The sequence below is a fragment of the Saccostrea cucullata genome, unplaced genomic scaffold (genome assembly GCF_032062105.1).
Source record: "Saccostrea cucullata isolate Sc308-1 unplaced genomic scaffold, CSIRO_AGI_Scuc_v1 ctg206, whole genome shotgun sequence".
Taxonomy (NCBI): domain Eukaryota; kingdom Metazoa; phylum Mollusca; class Bivalvia; order Ostreida; family Ostreidae; genus Saccostrea; species Saccostrea cuccullata.
Genome location: NW_026934771.1, coordinates 309364 through 324163, shown reverse-complemented (window position 1 = coordinate 324163; position 14800 = coordinate 309364). Strand labels below are relative to the sequence as shown.

Here is a 14800-nt window from a genome sequence, read left to right as displayed (position 1 = left end):
CAAAATAGTCTATGCCATAGTCTCTGTTCACAATACTGGTGTAAAACTCGCTGGCTTTTCCATCGAGACACCAACATAACTGATCTTTGCGCTCTGTAGCTGTCCAGTGAGATACATCTGCATATCTGCTGAATTTCACAAAGAAGGCTTCCCAGTTAGAGGTCCCATCATACCGCAAGGCTTTGGGCAGATACACAGGTTTTGATTCATGTTGCCCCTGGCTCTCAGAGACTGTTGGTCGACGTCGTACGAAAGTTGGCGACAACTGAGGTGAAGGCAATGTGTGTCATTGTACCATAGGTGTCTGGAACCTGATATGGTCTGGAATTGGACGTTGCACTTCATTGTCATGCAAAGAATTTTCCTGTTCTTCTGATCTGTAATTAGTGTGACTGCCATGTGGTCGCATATTGTTAGGTATAGAATGCTTCTGAGTACCCGTCGGTGTCGATTCACTCTTGTATGCGTGCGATGCACAGCTACTTTCACCTGATGATGGCGTTCTCCTAGGTTCCGACAAAGGGGTTGCTGTGTGTTGAGGGTGAGTAGACAGCTTTGCTGTGCAGTCACTCGTCTTATACTCTGTATTTACTTCACCATGATCCTCGTAATCCTGGAACTTTGTGAAGTAATCCTCCATACCATCACTTGTGGGCTTGGCGTAGCTATGATCTATACACAATGGTGGTAGAAAATCTACACATTCAACTAGTTCTGGTGTGACCCTTAGTTTAGGTATACCCACAAATGTTTCCAAGTCAATGGGGCCTTGCTTTCTTAGTTCCCATATACGGTCAGCTATGACCTGACCCACACCTGGTAGGACTCTCAGATCTTCACTTGCAGTGTGCAGGGGCAAAGTGAGTGCAATCTGTGCTAGCTTGATCAGTTCATTCAATTCTTCTTTATGGTGTTTTGTGAGTAGTTCCCATAATTCTTGCATCTGGTCAGTTGGGTATCTTGCAGACTTGACAATCTGCTTGGCCAACATCCACTGATTTCTAACTTTCTCTGCACATAATACCGGCTGTGAGATGGCAGATTTGTGACACTGCAATTTAAATAGAAGTAAGTATATTTATATGAACATATTTTTTTTCCACTGATTTGAAATTATCTTTTTATTGACAAATAAAATTATTTTGAAGAATGAAATAGTTACTTTTGAAGTTCCGTAGTAGTCAAGAAGTTCATTTATTTCTTCAATACCATATGTCTCCACATCACTGAAATTAATGGCTCGCATGGACAGAACATAGAAGGCATCCATCAGGGACTTCTGTGGAAATCTGAAGTCAAAGATATTTTTTTTCAAATAATTTGTATTGTTTAATAACAATAACATTAATCAATTAATGAAAGTTTTCTTAAGACTAACTTATCTGTCTAGTCTATTGTTGATGTACAGAATGAAGAAAAAATTATTTCTATTACAGTAGTGTGTACCAGTATGTAATTGTCTATGACTCGAGTGGAATAACCAAATAAATTACCTTTTCCTAATATTTGAGACCAAACTATTTATAAATTGGCTCTTAAGTGACTGGAAATTTGCACCAGGAACTTTTTGAATTCTGTGTCCTTTGAATTCAGGATGGTCATCAACTTCTGTAATATCTGAAGCAAACTGCTCAACAAATGTAGTGTGGAAAGTTTTTCCTTCTTTGAAAGCCTCCAGCTCACTCAGACAGGAGTCAACTGAAATCTAATTTTAAAACGTCTTGTAAAAAGTTGGATTTATAAATAAAATTTTACAGAATTACAATTTGTGCTTTTTTGTAATACATGTATATATTGTAAATTAAAATGCACAATATTTTATTATGTACCTTAGCACGAGCAACATCTAAGTCATCCTTTTGAAAGGTTAGACACAATCTCATGGAAGAACATCCATCATTAGATAGGTGATATAGATGAATTGCATTGTGGCCATTTGCTTTAGGAGTCCTTTGGCTTTAGGGTCTTTTTTGGCTTCTCGGTTGTGCACTAGTAAGTTAAAAGAGGATCAAGAGTTTTGTAAATGGTTTCCAATCCATCGTAGAATGAGAGCCAGCGCACAGCATGAATTTCTTTATACTTCAGCATGGGATGATCCAAAAGAGCTTGAACTTTGTGAACTTCCTTCTCCCTATCTGCTGAGACTTTAAAATAATAGAATAATTTTGTCATAAACTCTTGGTATCTTTTCAGAGCAGGAATTCCTTCTGCTGCTTGTGCAGTGCAAAGTGCTAATCTATGTGCCATGCAATGAATGTTTAAAATGTGAGGATTCAATTCTTTCAGTCTTCCACTTACACCTTTATCTAACCCCGTCATGACTGATGCACCATCTGATCCGAAACCAAGGACCTTTGATATCGATATGTGTCGTAAATTCAACTCCTTAATTATCTCTGAAGTCAATCCCTCCCCTGTCCCACTCTCATACTCAATGTCTCTCAAATATACAGTTTGTGCTCTAGAATTTTCTGGGTTAATTATCCTAGCTGTCATTGTCATTCTTTTCTTGTTACAAATGTCTGTACTTTCATCTGCATATATTGTTACAAATGGTGACTTCTGTAGGTTTTCAGTTGTTTTCTCTTCTATCACATCACTAATTGCATGTAGAAATTCATTAGCTGAATAGTACGACTGATAATCAATTCGATTTCCAACTTGTAAAAAATGGAGATTTGGTGTGCCTACATCTTTAAGAAAATCCATCATACTTTCAAATTTTGACAGTGGTAAATTCTCAATGGCAAGCCAATGTACAGTCTTTATAGCCTTTATTAAAGCTGCATCGTGGTCTGTCATCATTTTAGCTACAGCTACGTTCATCTCTTTACTAAGTGACTGTGCTTGTATACTATCCCTGTGATCTTGAGAATTTTCATGTCTTAACCGCGTAACTTTTGTTGTGCGATTATTGATTTAACCGAAGTCCTAGCTGTAGTATTACCTAGGACTTCGGTGAAAACCGACCTAATTACATGACCTGCTTTCTGCCATATGTTCAGCCATATGTTTTTTGTCTGCGTAATTTTAATTGCACGCGATTTAATGACGAAGTTTTAAATGTGCCACAACCCTGCGTAAATATATTGTCTTTACCCCTTTCTTTACATATAGTGCAAAACATTTTTTCCGATTCGTAAATCATCCAGGGCCACAATTTCAGCCACGATGAGTGAAATTTTCTTTTTTGTTTATCAGCACTTTTACTGGTCTCCGACGGTCTCGTCATTGTTCACTTCTGCATCAGCATTCTCACCTCTTACATTTGCTGTATCTCCTTCCTCGGGACTCGATTCTATTTCTGAACTTAAGCCGGTTGGAAACTGCATGGAGGTTAGTGTCTTTTGGCCACGTGGAAGTGAAATCTTCATTTTCTTTGCCGGCGGCATGTCAGTATTTAACAAGAGGCCCACGGGCCTTATAGGTCACCTGAGTATTGTGCAACAACTTTCAAACAATTAAATTTGGTTCGTGTTTTAAACCAGAGGCCATGACATTCGCAATTCACAATTTTGAAAGAGGCACCATTACTGATCATAATTAAACAGTGTTAAAGACTTGGCATGTTTACTCTATTTACTTAATACCCAGAGGAAGATCAGACTGAGAGTAACATTAAGAGAAAATGCACTTCCACTTTATAACCAGTTGTGCACCTCATCCCAAAGGAACCACTGATCCTGGGGCCACATATTTCAAAATTTTGCAAATTTTATCATAAAATGGTTGATTAATACCAAAGAGCAGATTTCAAAGCATTAATTTATTTTCAGACTTTGTACCCCCCCCCCCCCCCCCCCCACCCAGCGGGGGGGGGGGCATAAAAAATAACCATTTTGCTAGATGCACCTTTCTTCATCATAAATATATATACTTGGATCTTTGGCATAAAACCCAGGAGCAAAAGAAAGATGTTCAAAGAATTAATGCATTTTCACTATATGATCAAAAGAGCCCCGCCCTAACACCAGAACCCCTGACCCTGGGGTCATAAAATTCACAATTTTGGTAGAGGCACTCTTGCTCATCATAACTTTGTGCTTGGTAAGTTCATTTAATACCCAGAAGTAGAGAAGAAGATTTTCAAAGAATTAATGCATTTTCACTATATAACCCATAGAGCCCCGCCCTAACACCAGAACCCCTGACCCTGGGGTCATAAAATTCACAATTTTGGTAGAGGCACTCTTGCTCATCATAACTATGTGCTTGGTAAGTTCATTTAATACCCAGAAGTAGAGAAGAAGATTTTCAAAGAATAAATGCATTTTCACTATATAACCAATAGAGCCCCGCCCTAACACCAGAACCCCTGACCCTGGGGTCATAAAATTCACAATTTTGGTAGAGGCACTCTTGCTCATCATAACTATATACTTAGTTAGTTTATTTGATACCCAGAAGTAGAGAAGAAGATTTTCAAAGAATTCATGTATTTTCACTATATAACCAATAGAGCCCCGCCCTAACACCAGAACCCCTGACCCTAGGGTCATAAAATTCACAATTTTGGTAGAGGCACTCTTGCTCCTCATAACTATGTGCTTGGTAAGTTCATTTAAAACCCAGAAGTAGAGAAGAAGATTTTCAAAGAATAAATGCATTTTCACTATATAACCCATAGAGCCCCGCCCTAACACCTGAACCCCTGACCCTGGGGTCATAAAATTCACAATTTTGGTAGAGGCACTCTTGCTCATCATAACTTTGTGCTTGGTAAGTTCATTTAATACCCAGAAGTAGAGAAGAAGATTTTCAAAGAATAAATGCATTTTCACTATATAACCAATAGAGCCCCGCCCTAACACCTGAACCCCTGACCCTGGGGTCATAAAATTCACAATTTTGGTAGATGCACTCTTGCTCATTATAACTATATACTTAGTTAGTGTATTAGATACCCAGAAGTAGAGAAGAAGATTTTCAAAGAATAAATGCATTTTCACTATATAACCAATAGAGCCCCGCCCTAACACCAGAACCCCTGACCCTGGGGTCATAAAATTCACAATTTTGGTAGAGGCACTCTTGCTCATCATAACTATGTGCTTGGTTAGTTTATTTAATACCCAGGAGCAGAGAAGAAGATTTTCAAAGAAATCATGCATTTTCACTATATAATCTATATAGCCCCGCCCTAGCACTATTAGAACCCCTGACCCTGGGGCCATGAATTTCACAATTTTGGTAGAGGACTCAATGCTCATTACATTCATGCCAACAGTTTGCCTGCTTGATGTCCAGGAATAAAGAAGAAGATTTTCAAAGAATGCACTAATTTTAGTGGTTTTGGCCCCACCCCTCAGGCCCCAGGGGGGCGGGGACCATAAAATTCACAATTTTTGTTCCCCTTCACCCATAGATGCTGTATACCAAATTTGGTTGAAATTGGTTCAGTGGTTTCAGAGAAGAAGCTGAAAATGTTCAAATGTTAACACACGACGCACGACGCACGACACACGACACACGACGACGGACGAAAACGGATAGCAATAGGTCACCTGAGTAACTCAGGTGACCTAAAAATGGCGTTCCGATTCTATCATTCCGTACTCATCGGACAATTCCATCTAACTTTGATGAAGATTACCGATAACGTCGATCTCGATAAAATCACATGGTAGAAATAATGCGTGTGCGCATTTTACATTATTTTTGGGGATGCGCCGCATGGCGCAGCGCACCATCATTACAGTGCGCCATTTTTCGGCAGAATGCGCATATGGCGCGTGGCGCGGCCCCTTCCCAGGCCCTGCATGTGGTCGACCATGTGCATCTTGATCTTCCGGTGATTAGCCTCGCCACGTGTTTAACTTTTGTTTCAACAAAATGCACAAAAATATAATACTGCCAGACTTTGTAATCGTAATGATTATAACTTAATGAATAAATAGAATTTCACATAACTTAATTCAAATTGTCAGTAAATTTTCAAGAATTACTATATATATACACGTGTGGGACTTTGACAGATTCCCGCCACGAGAAAAATATCAACGAAATTCAATACACAGTAATTTTCGTGCAGAATCGATTGCTCGCAGCGCCAGTGAAGTGTTATATAACCTATGCAAGATTAAACTAACTGACGACCGAGGTAATTTTCATATATGTTTAATCTGGAGCACATATAACACAAATATACCAAAGAATATTCTCAATCAGTCAACCATGTGTTTTCTCTCCGACGAACAGACGACAACTCTGTCACACATGCGCACTTACAAGCGGTTCCATATACATTCGTTCCCTTACACATTCACATCACACTACACTACCTTTAATCTTCTTTTCAGATTCTTGCTTCTTCTGTGGGTTTCCGAGAGAGAGAGAGAGAGAGGTCGAGACTGCCTCTGCAGTCATTTATATAGCAAAGGGCTATACCATTCAAACAGGGGTGAAAAGGCTCCTGGACTGTTCCATTATTCCAGGTCACACAAGCGTTTAAATGGTATAGGCCGATTGCCTGATCCCCACTGAGAACGGCTGATAACAAGGAGCACCATCACCGATTCATCTTAAGGAAGCATCACTGAGCTGTCGACATTGCCCTCAAGTCCTTAGCGATGAAAATCAAAGACCACAGATTAGACATCCATGTTGACAATACCGCAGCCTTGCATGCTTGGGAAAATCAAAGGTCACGGGACCGGCATTTGGCTGATATAATGAAAAATATATTCCAGACAGTCTGGAAATTGAATATTGATTGAGATTACACTATGTGCCCTCAGCAGAAAATACAGCAGACGCTCCATCTAGAACTATTTCTTACACAGATTGCATGCTAAATCCCCAAACATGGCAGAGGGTTGAGACTATGTTTGGACCACATACAGTAGATTTGATGGCGACAGATACGAATGTAATGATATCCAACTTTGGAGTTCCATTGAGACATTTCACTCAAAACCCTACTCCACAATCAGCGGGTGTTAATGTATTTGCACAAGATCTGTCAAGTGAGAAGCGCCCCTACGTGTTTCCTCCATTTCACCTCATATTCCCCGTACTGTGTCTCCTTAAAGAACAAAAAGTAAAAGAGTGCACAATTATTGTGCCAATAATGTACCCGCGACCAATTTGGTGGCCACTTTTGAGTGCTCATTGTGTAAATCTTTTCACGTTAGGTAGACAAGGCGATAAAACTGTATTGCTTATTCCATCCAAAAAAGGGTTTACTTCCGATAAACTGGGACTAAAATGGGAACTTAAAGCATGTAGAGTGGATTTTAGCTGAAATTATAATAAAATTACGGACTCTTATTTTGTAGATGGAAGATAATGAAGTTGACCTTCCTGCTATTGACAAGAGTTTTAAAAAGTCAGCTTGAAAAGAACGAGGACAATAAAAAAGCCACAAAGAAGATGAAAAACTTGGAAAAAAGGGTACGACTTTTCTTATCGCAGTTACCAACCTCTCCGGACTTAACAAGTATGACGCCACAAGACGTGTGCCGATTTATGGTATGGAGTGATAGATTCGGGAAGACGAAGATACACGGGATCTCGTGTCCACACTTGGGTAAATTTGGTTTATTTGAATGCACATGTCCTATTAGGCTCGCAGCAGGAACTATTCATAATATGGTTCAACAGATATCTGAGATATTGTATGTACATGGAAGAACTCGATCATGGGATGTTCTAATCCCTGTTGAGATTCTGCTAGGCTAGATATTTGGACTGACGCCGTCGCAGAATCCCTGGACGACTACTAATAATTCATGTCTGGAAATTAAGTCCCAACTTCGGTCGACTATAGCAAGAATTATTCACCTTGACCACACTGCCGTTCGCTTCAGTTAAGTCATTTAGTTGTTTATTTGACTCTCTGTCACTATTATTTCTACATAGCTTACCGTTTAGGCATGTAAATCCCAACATAAAAATATTCACTGAAATCTCAGTTCAAAATATGGCTCCCGTGACGAAATTGTTTACCTATAGTCTGTTTTTACCCTATGTGATGTTCAATAGTCACATTATACTTGGTTCAGAATCACATAGGGTAAAAACAGACTATAGGAACTCTTTTATTCGAGGAGGTAAACAATTTCGTCACGGGAGCCATATTTTGAACTGAGATTTCAGTGAATATTTTTATGTTGGGATTTACATGCCTAAACGGTAAGCTATGTAGAAATAATAGTGACAGAGAGTCAAATAAACAACTAAATGACTTAATTGAAGCGAACGGCAGTGTGGTCAAGGTGAATAATTCTTGCTATAGTCGACCGAAGTTGGGACTTAATTTCCAGACATGAATTATTAGTAGTCGTCCAGGGATTCTGCGACGGCGTCAGTCCAAATATCTAGCCTAGCAGAATCTCAACAGGGATTAGGGATGTTCATACTAAGTCAGGGAATCCCTGCTTGTCCCCGGAAGTAAAAAAACTATGTAAAATTCTGTAAAGAAGAGCAGGCAAAGTCCCATGTGTTACCTAAACAAGCCAGACCGATATTTTTAGGAAAGATAAAGAAAATGACCCTGTTTATTGATAGAGAATTTGCTCGCCCTGACCTTTCCTTAAGGGAAAAGTTTGTCTTGATTAGAGATCAAGCGATATTCAAAATTCAGTTCTTTGCCGGGGATAGAATCAGCGATGTTTGCAATATTTTATCGCAGGAAGTTAAAAAATTGCAGGATAACTCCGGATTTGTTTTCGAACACACCTACGGGAAGACATTACGTGGAGATGGAAAGTCAAACACCTTTGTCATAAAAAGGTCCCAAGATAAGTCAATCTGTCCTGTCTTAGGTCTTGAAAACTACTATGCCTGGTCCAAACAAAATAACGTGGATTTGAGTCTAGGATATCTCTTCAGGCCCGTATCAGAATCAGGGCGAGTACTGGATCAACAGCTGGGTTACTCGGCAATTTATGAACGGCTTCGGTTTTACCTGGTATCTTTGGGTATTTATGAAGGAGAAACCCCACACAGTCTACGAGGAGGTTTTGCTGTAACCATGGCGATCTCAGGCACTGCGACATCTCTCCAGGAACTCATGAAGCATGTCGGATGGTCGAGTGAACGGTCAGCTTATTATTACAGCAGGACGAAAACCTTGACAGATGCTAGCACATTAGCAAGCAATATTGCCAATCTATCAGCAGACACAGACGAAATTGAAGGATTTTACAAAACACATGGAGAATTTTCCTCACTTAGTCCAGCCTTTAAGCCGACAAATTAAAGAATATGATGTGGTCAACCTCACACGCTTATGTTTAATACATACTAGTTGTTCAAAAGATCACCTGATCACTCAATTATATTTTATATAATTAATTAATGTTGTTAAATAACACCCTTTGTATTTCAATTTCATGTCTTGACATATATAATTATTTGAGAAAAAAAAATAAAATAAATAAATAAAAGTTTTGTTATTTACTTTGAGTGAGTATTGGGTAGAGATATTTACCTGGATGTACCCTTTACTTTTATAATTAGTCAAGAACACACTTATATATCAGTTTAAATGAAATTACCCGATACTTTAATAGAAGTGCGTGTTGTTTCAGATAGTTGTTAGTGGGGATATGTTAGGATCCCCACTGAGAACGGCTGATAACAAGGAGCACCATCACTTGACGACTTGCAGAGCAATCTTACCAAGGTGTAAGCCAGGGTGATGTGTATTGATGCATCGTCCGCTAATTAATACAACATGTGGTTGTAAATGTCTGTCCTTGAAACAAAAAAAAAAAAAAAAAAAAGAAAAAAACAAACAAAAAAAAAAAAAAACAAAAAAAAAATCATTAACAACACACACTTCCCAAGTCTAAATGAAATTACCCGATACTTAAATAGAAGTGCGTGTTGTTTCAGATAGTTGTTAGTGGGGATATGTTAGTATTCATTACTCGTTACATTACGTTTGACCTACTTTTCAAAAAATGTATTTGTTTCCTTATAATTTTTGGTAGAGAAGAGATGGGGCTTTCATATTTGATGTGTATTTTTAATACCTGTGACTACATATTCCTAAGCATGCTGAATTCTGACCCCTTGACCTTCATGTTGACTTGATTTTCAAAAAATAATCAAATGTAGGGATAACTTTTGAATGACATATGATAGGGCATTCATATTTGACACAATATGCCATAAATAACAACATCTCACCCACAAAGACATTGAAAGCAGGGGACCACAATGTTTTGAATTTGCATGTTTAAATAAAATAAATAAAAACTGGAATTATTGTTAGATCAAGGCATCAAGCTGAAAAGTACACATTGCCATATAAGATATAAATTTCTTACCGCAGCTCCTAAACATGGATGAAGCAATGGTGTAAAGCTTTATTTAGAGAAATTATCTTCCTTTAGTTATTGTCTATCAAATTAAAAAAATAGAAGTTCAAATCTGACATAAAATTCAAAGGTTCCTATATAGAGAATGCCCTGTCCATCTGTCTCTCTGTGTCTTCAAAAACAACAACTTCAGACCCATTGACCTTGACCGTGGAAAAAAACTTTAACCTTGGGCATAACTTTGAACAGGTGGTGCTAGGGCTTTCATATTTCACAAATATATTTCTTGTTTAATTTAATGCTTACTTTGGGTACCCAAATGTTTGATTTGCATTTGAGAAAGTTTAACCTATGTTGCCAAACAGGCGCATGCATCCAGGAATTTTCTTCAGAGGTGGGTGGGGGTTCCAGAATAAATAAAAAAAAATCCAGGGGGGTTGGTTGGTTGGTTGGTTGGTAAGGCAAATCGCCTACCTTCTTTAAGATGTACATACATGACTCTCCTTACCATTTACATGTACCAAGCCCATGGGCCATAAAATTTTGTGAGTTAACTTTTGATCTCAGCCTCAATTTTTATCCCTTGCTTTCACTGAAAGTTGGGGGTATTAATTTAAGTTTGTCTGTCCGTCAGTCTACATTTTGCCTGTCTATAACACTTGTTTCCATGCAATATATCCCAAGACGTCTTTGAGCTTTTTGCAATGAAATTTTACATACGATAACAACTGCTAATGGCCTGAAGAAGATCGACCTCTAGTGATTTTGCCGTAATAATGTCGAAGATTAAGGTGAAATATTTATACATGTATAAACTTCTGTCTGTTTTAACACTTTTGTATTTTAGCGATAAGCGAGGCTTTTGAGCTTTTGCAGTGGGATTTTTTTTTAAATACTAAAACTACTTAAGGCCTTAGGAAGACCCTTTTTGATTTTGATATCAAAAGGTCAAATGTCAAGGTCGTAAATTCATAAAATTTGTGTGTGGCACGCCAAATTCACAAAAATGAGATAAACCTAGTTTCACAATTGATAAACTAGGTTTATCGACTGTAAACTATAGTTTACAAACCATAAACTATAGTTAACGATTCGTTAAGTATAGTTAACGATTCGTTAAGTATAGTTTTCATCTGTAAAACTATATTTAACGGTCGTTAACTATAGTTTACGAATGTTAATCTAAGTTTATCTGTCTGAATAAAGCGTTGATAATAGATTTTGTTGATAAACATAGATTCACGTTTGTAAACTATAGTTTACAATCGTAAACTATAGTTAACGGTTGTTAATCATAGTTTCACAAATCATGAAACTGTACATGTATTTATCAGATCGTTAACTATAGTTAACGGTTTGTAAACTATAGTTTACAAATCGTGAAACTGTATTTATCAGATAATCTATGTTTTGCAATCGCAAATGTATGGCATGCCAAATTCACAAAAATGAGATAAACTTAGTTTCACAATTGATAAACTAGGTTTATCGACTGTAAACTATAGTTTACAAACCGTAAACTATAGTTAACGATTCGTTAAGTATAGTTAACGATTCGTTAAGTATAGTTTTCATCTGTAAAACTATATTTTACGGTCGTTAACTATAGTTTACGAATGTTAATCTAAGTTTATCTGTCTGAATAAAGCGTTGATAATAGATTTTGTTGATAAACATAGATTCACGTTTGTAAACTATAGTTTACAATCGTAAACTATAGTTAAGAGTTGTTAATCATAGTTTCACTATAGTTTACAAATCGTGAAACTGTATTTATCAGATAATCGATGTTTTTCAATCGCAAATGATTGTTTTCGGTGTTAAGTATAGTTTACGATTGTGAAACATAGATTATCGCGTTAACTATGGTTTACAGATGTAAAATATAGATTAACGTTGTTAACTATAGTTTACAGTCCGTAAACTATAGTTTACAACCGATAAACCTAGTTTATCGATTGTGAAACTATGATTAGCTCATTTTTGTGAATTTGGTGTGCCATGCAAATGATTGTTTTCGATGTTAAGTATAGTTTACGGTTGTGAAACATAGATTTTCGCGTTAACTATGGTTTACAAATGTAAAATATAGATTAACGTTGTTAACTATAGTTTACAGTCCGTAAACTATAGTTTACAACCGATAAACCTAGTTTATCGACTGTGAAACTATGTTTATCTCATTTTTGTGGATTTGGCTTGCCATATGTTACACATTTATTTCTTTGTGATGTCTCAAGAGGCTTTTGAGTTTTAAAAATTGCAATGAAATTTGCAATTGCTCTTCTCAAAAGGGAAACATCTTATTATTTCGATATTTGTTCACCGCTAGAAAGTGGGGGATATTAATTTTGGTCTGTCTGTCCGACCATCTGTGTGTCCGTCCCTAGTTCTGCCTGTAATGCTTTCGTTTCCACGCGATATCTCGAGAAGCCTTTGAGCAATCAAATTTTACGCAATAACTCCCTATGGCATAAGGAAGATCACTATTGATTTGAGGTCAAGGTCAAAAATTCTGTTTTAACACTTTCGTTTCTGCCCAATATCTAAAGAAGCGTTTGAGATTTTCCAATGATTTTCCAAAGGCCTAAGGAAGACCCCTATTGATTAGCTGCAGTAGTGTAGCCCTCTCCCTTTTTTGGGGGTGGGGAGAGGAAAATACCTATAATTTCCTCCAGAAAATATCAGATGAAAAAAATCGGAGAGGGCTACATTTTTGCAGCTACCTATTGATTGAAGTCAGAAGGTCGAAGGTCATATATTAAAAAATCTGTTTTATCACTTTCATTTCCACGCGATATCCCGAGAAGCCATTCAGTTTTTGCAATGAATTTTAATACCCAAAACTCCCTATGGCCTTAGGAATGCCCCTATTGATTTTGACATCTAAAGGTCAAGGTCCTAAATTCATACATTCTGTTCGATTGTGTTTGTAAAACTTTCCCGGGCAAACCTCTAAAAGCTTGTGAGTTTTTGCAATTTAATTTTATACAATAACTCAATGCAAGTATGCCCCTCCTGCCCTCCTTTAATTTTAAGTTCCCCATCCCCTTTGCCCCCGGGTCAGCTCAACCTCTTCGTTTTTCTTTCAGCAGGGGAACACACAATTTTTGAATTGGCTTGTTATTTCTCGTATGCATGTATACGATTGTTTTAGCTACATGCCATATCATTTTTGAGGTATTAGTTATAAAACATCTCATAAAACTTTTTCGTGATCATTTTGCTGTTTTATATTAGCGTAATGTATTACCGTAATTTTATTATTTTTCCTTGAAAAACAATTTGCACGTACAAACATACAAACTGCGAAATTTTATATTGCAATTCTACTGAATTTAATTCCCATGAAAATTAATTAAACGATAAAATATTTCAAGTTATTGTAAAAGTTTGTAATATAGCAGTTTTGGTATCCTACGAAAATGAGCTAAAGAGCTTACAAAACAATTTGCTATAAATTGTAATCATTCCAGAAATTTCTCCCATGAGTGCAAAGTGAATACACTTTGAGCCGCATTTAGATGTTATTCTCCGCCAACTTCTGTACGAAATATCAATTTCAGCTGCTGATATACAGAAGGACAAATAGCGCATTAATTTCACCGGTTCTACAAATATCAGACATCGATTAGCGAGAGTGAGTAATATTCACGAAGCCTCTATTAAATTGATTGTTTTCTTGGAAGGATGCAAGAATACCATTACGAACACCCTTTACAAATGATCGGGATTGATACTGGCTCGGAATGTATTGCAGAAAATTATAGATACTAATGTAATGGTTAGGGTCGTGGATATCGGCCTGGATAGCTCAGTTGGTAGAGCACCTGACTAGAGATACAGGGGTCCCGGGTTCCATTCCCGATCCAGCCAGAAGTTTTCTTCGTGCATTTCTCCTTTCCTACTACATTTGGTGCCGTGCCATGCCCTGGAACTGACAGGTGAAAGACATGCCAAGGATGAGCCTGGGTTGGGGTCTTTGGAGGGCCAAAGACCTTTAAAGGGAGGAATGTAATGGTTAGGGTCGTGGATATCGGCCTGGAGAGCTCAGTTGGTAGAGCACCTGACTAGAGATACAGGGGTGAAGCCATACATTTTCTCCTTTCCTGTTACACTAGTATGGCAGAATAAAACACTGAAATATTGCTATGCTGAGAAAAAAAATTATTTACTTTCAAAAAATTGGAGGGTTTTGGATACGTAAAAGGGGTGCAATATTGCTGAGTGGATTAATCCCTAGTCTTCTTCAACGTCGATCTTACTTTGTAATTGAACACAAACAAGTTTCACAGAAGGACAGCTTGTAGGATACTACATTGTATTTAATTACACTAACATATTTCCATTTTCCGCAAATATACGGCTGTAGTTTTGACAAACGTTCCAAAACATCGATAAATAAATTTCCTAAAAATACCAAACTTAGTCCCTACGCCAGGCTAGTTTATTAGTTTATTTATGTGTAAATATGTCCAAATGCTGGGCTGCTGGTAGTTATTAAATATTGTCAACATGATTCTTGCAGGGGA

General features: G+C 37.5%; 1 pseudogene; it reads left to right on the top strand.

The window, feature by feature from the left end:
* Window positions 1-6823: 6823 nt before the first annotated feature.
* Window positions 6824-9308, top strand: LOC134241357 (uncharacterized; annotated as a pseudogene).
* Window positions 9309-14800: the final 5492 nt, after the last annotated feature.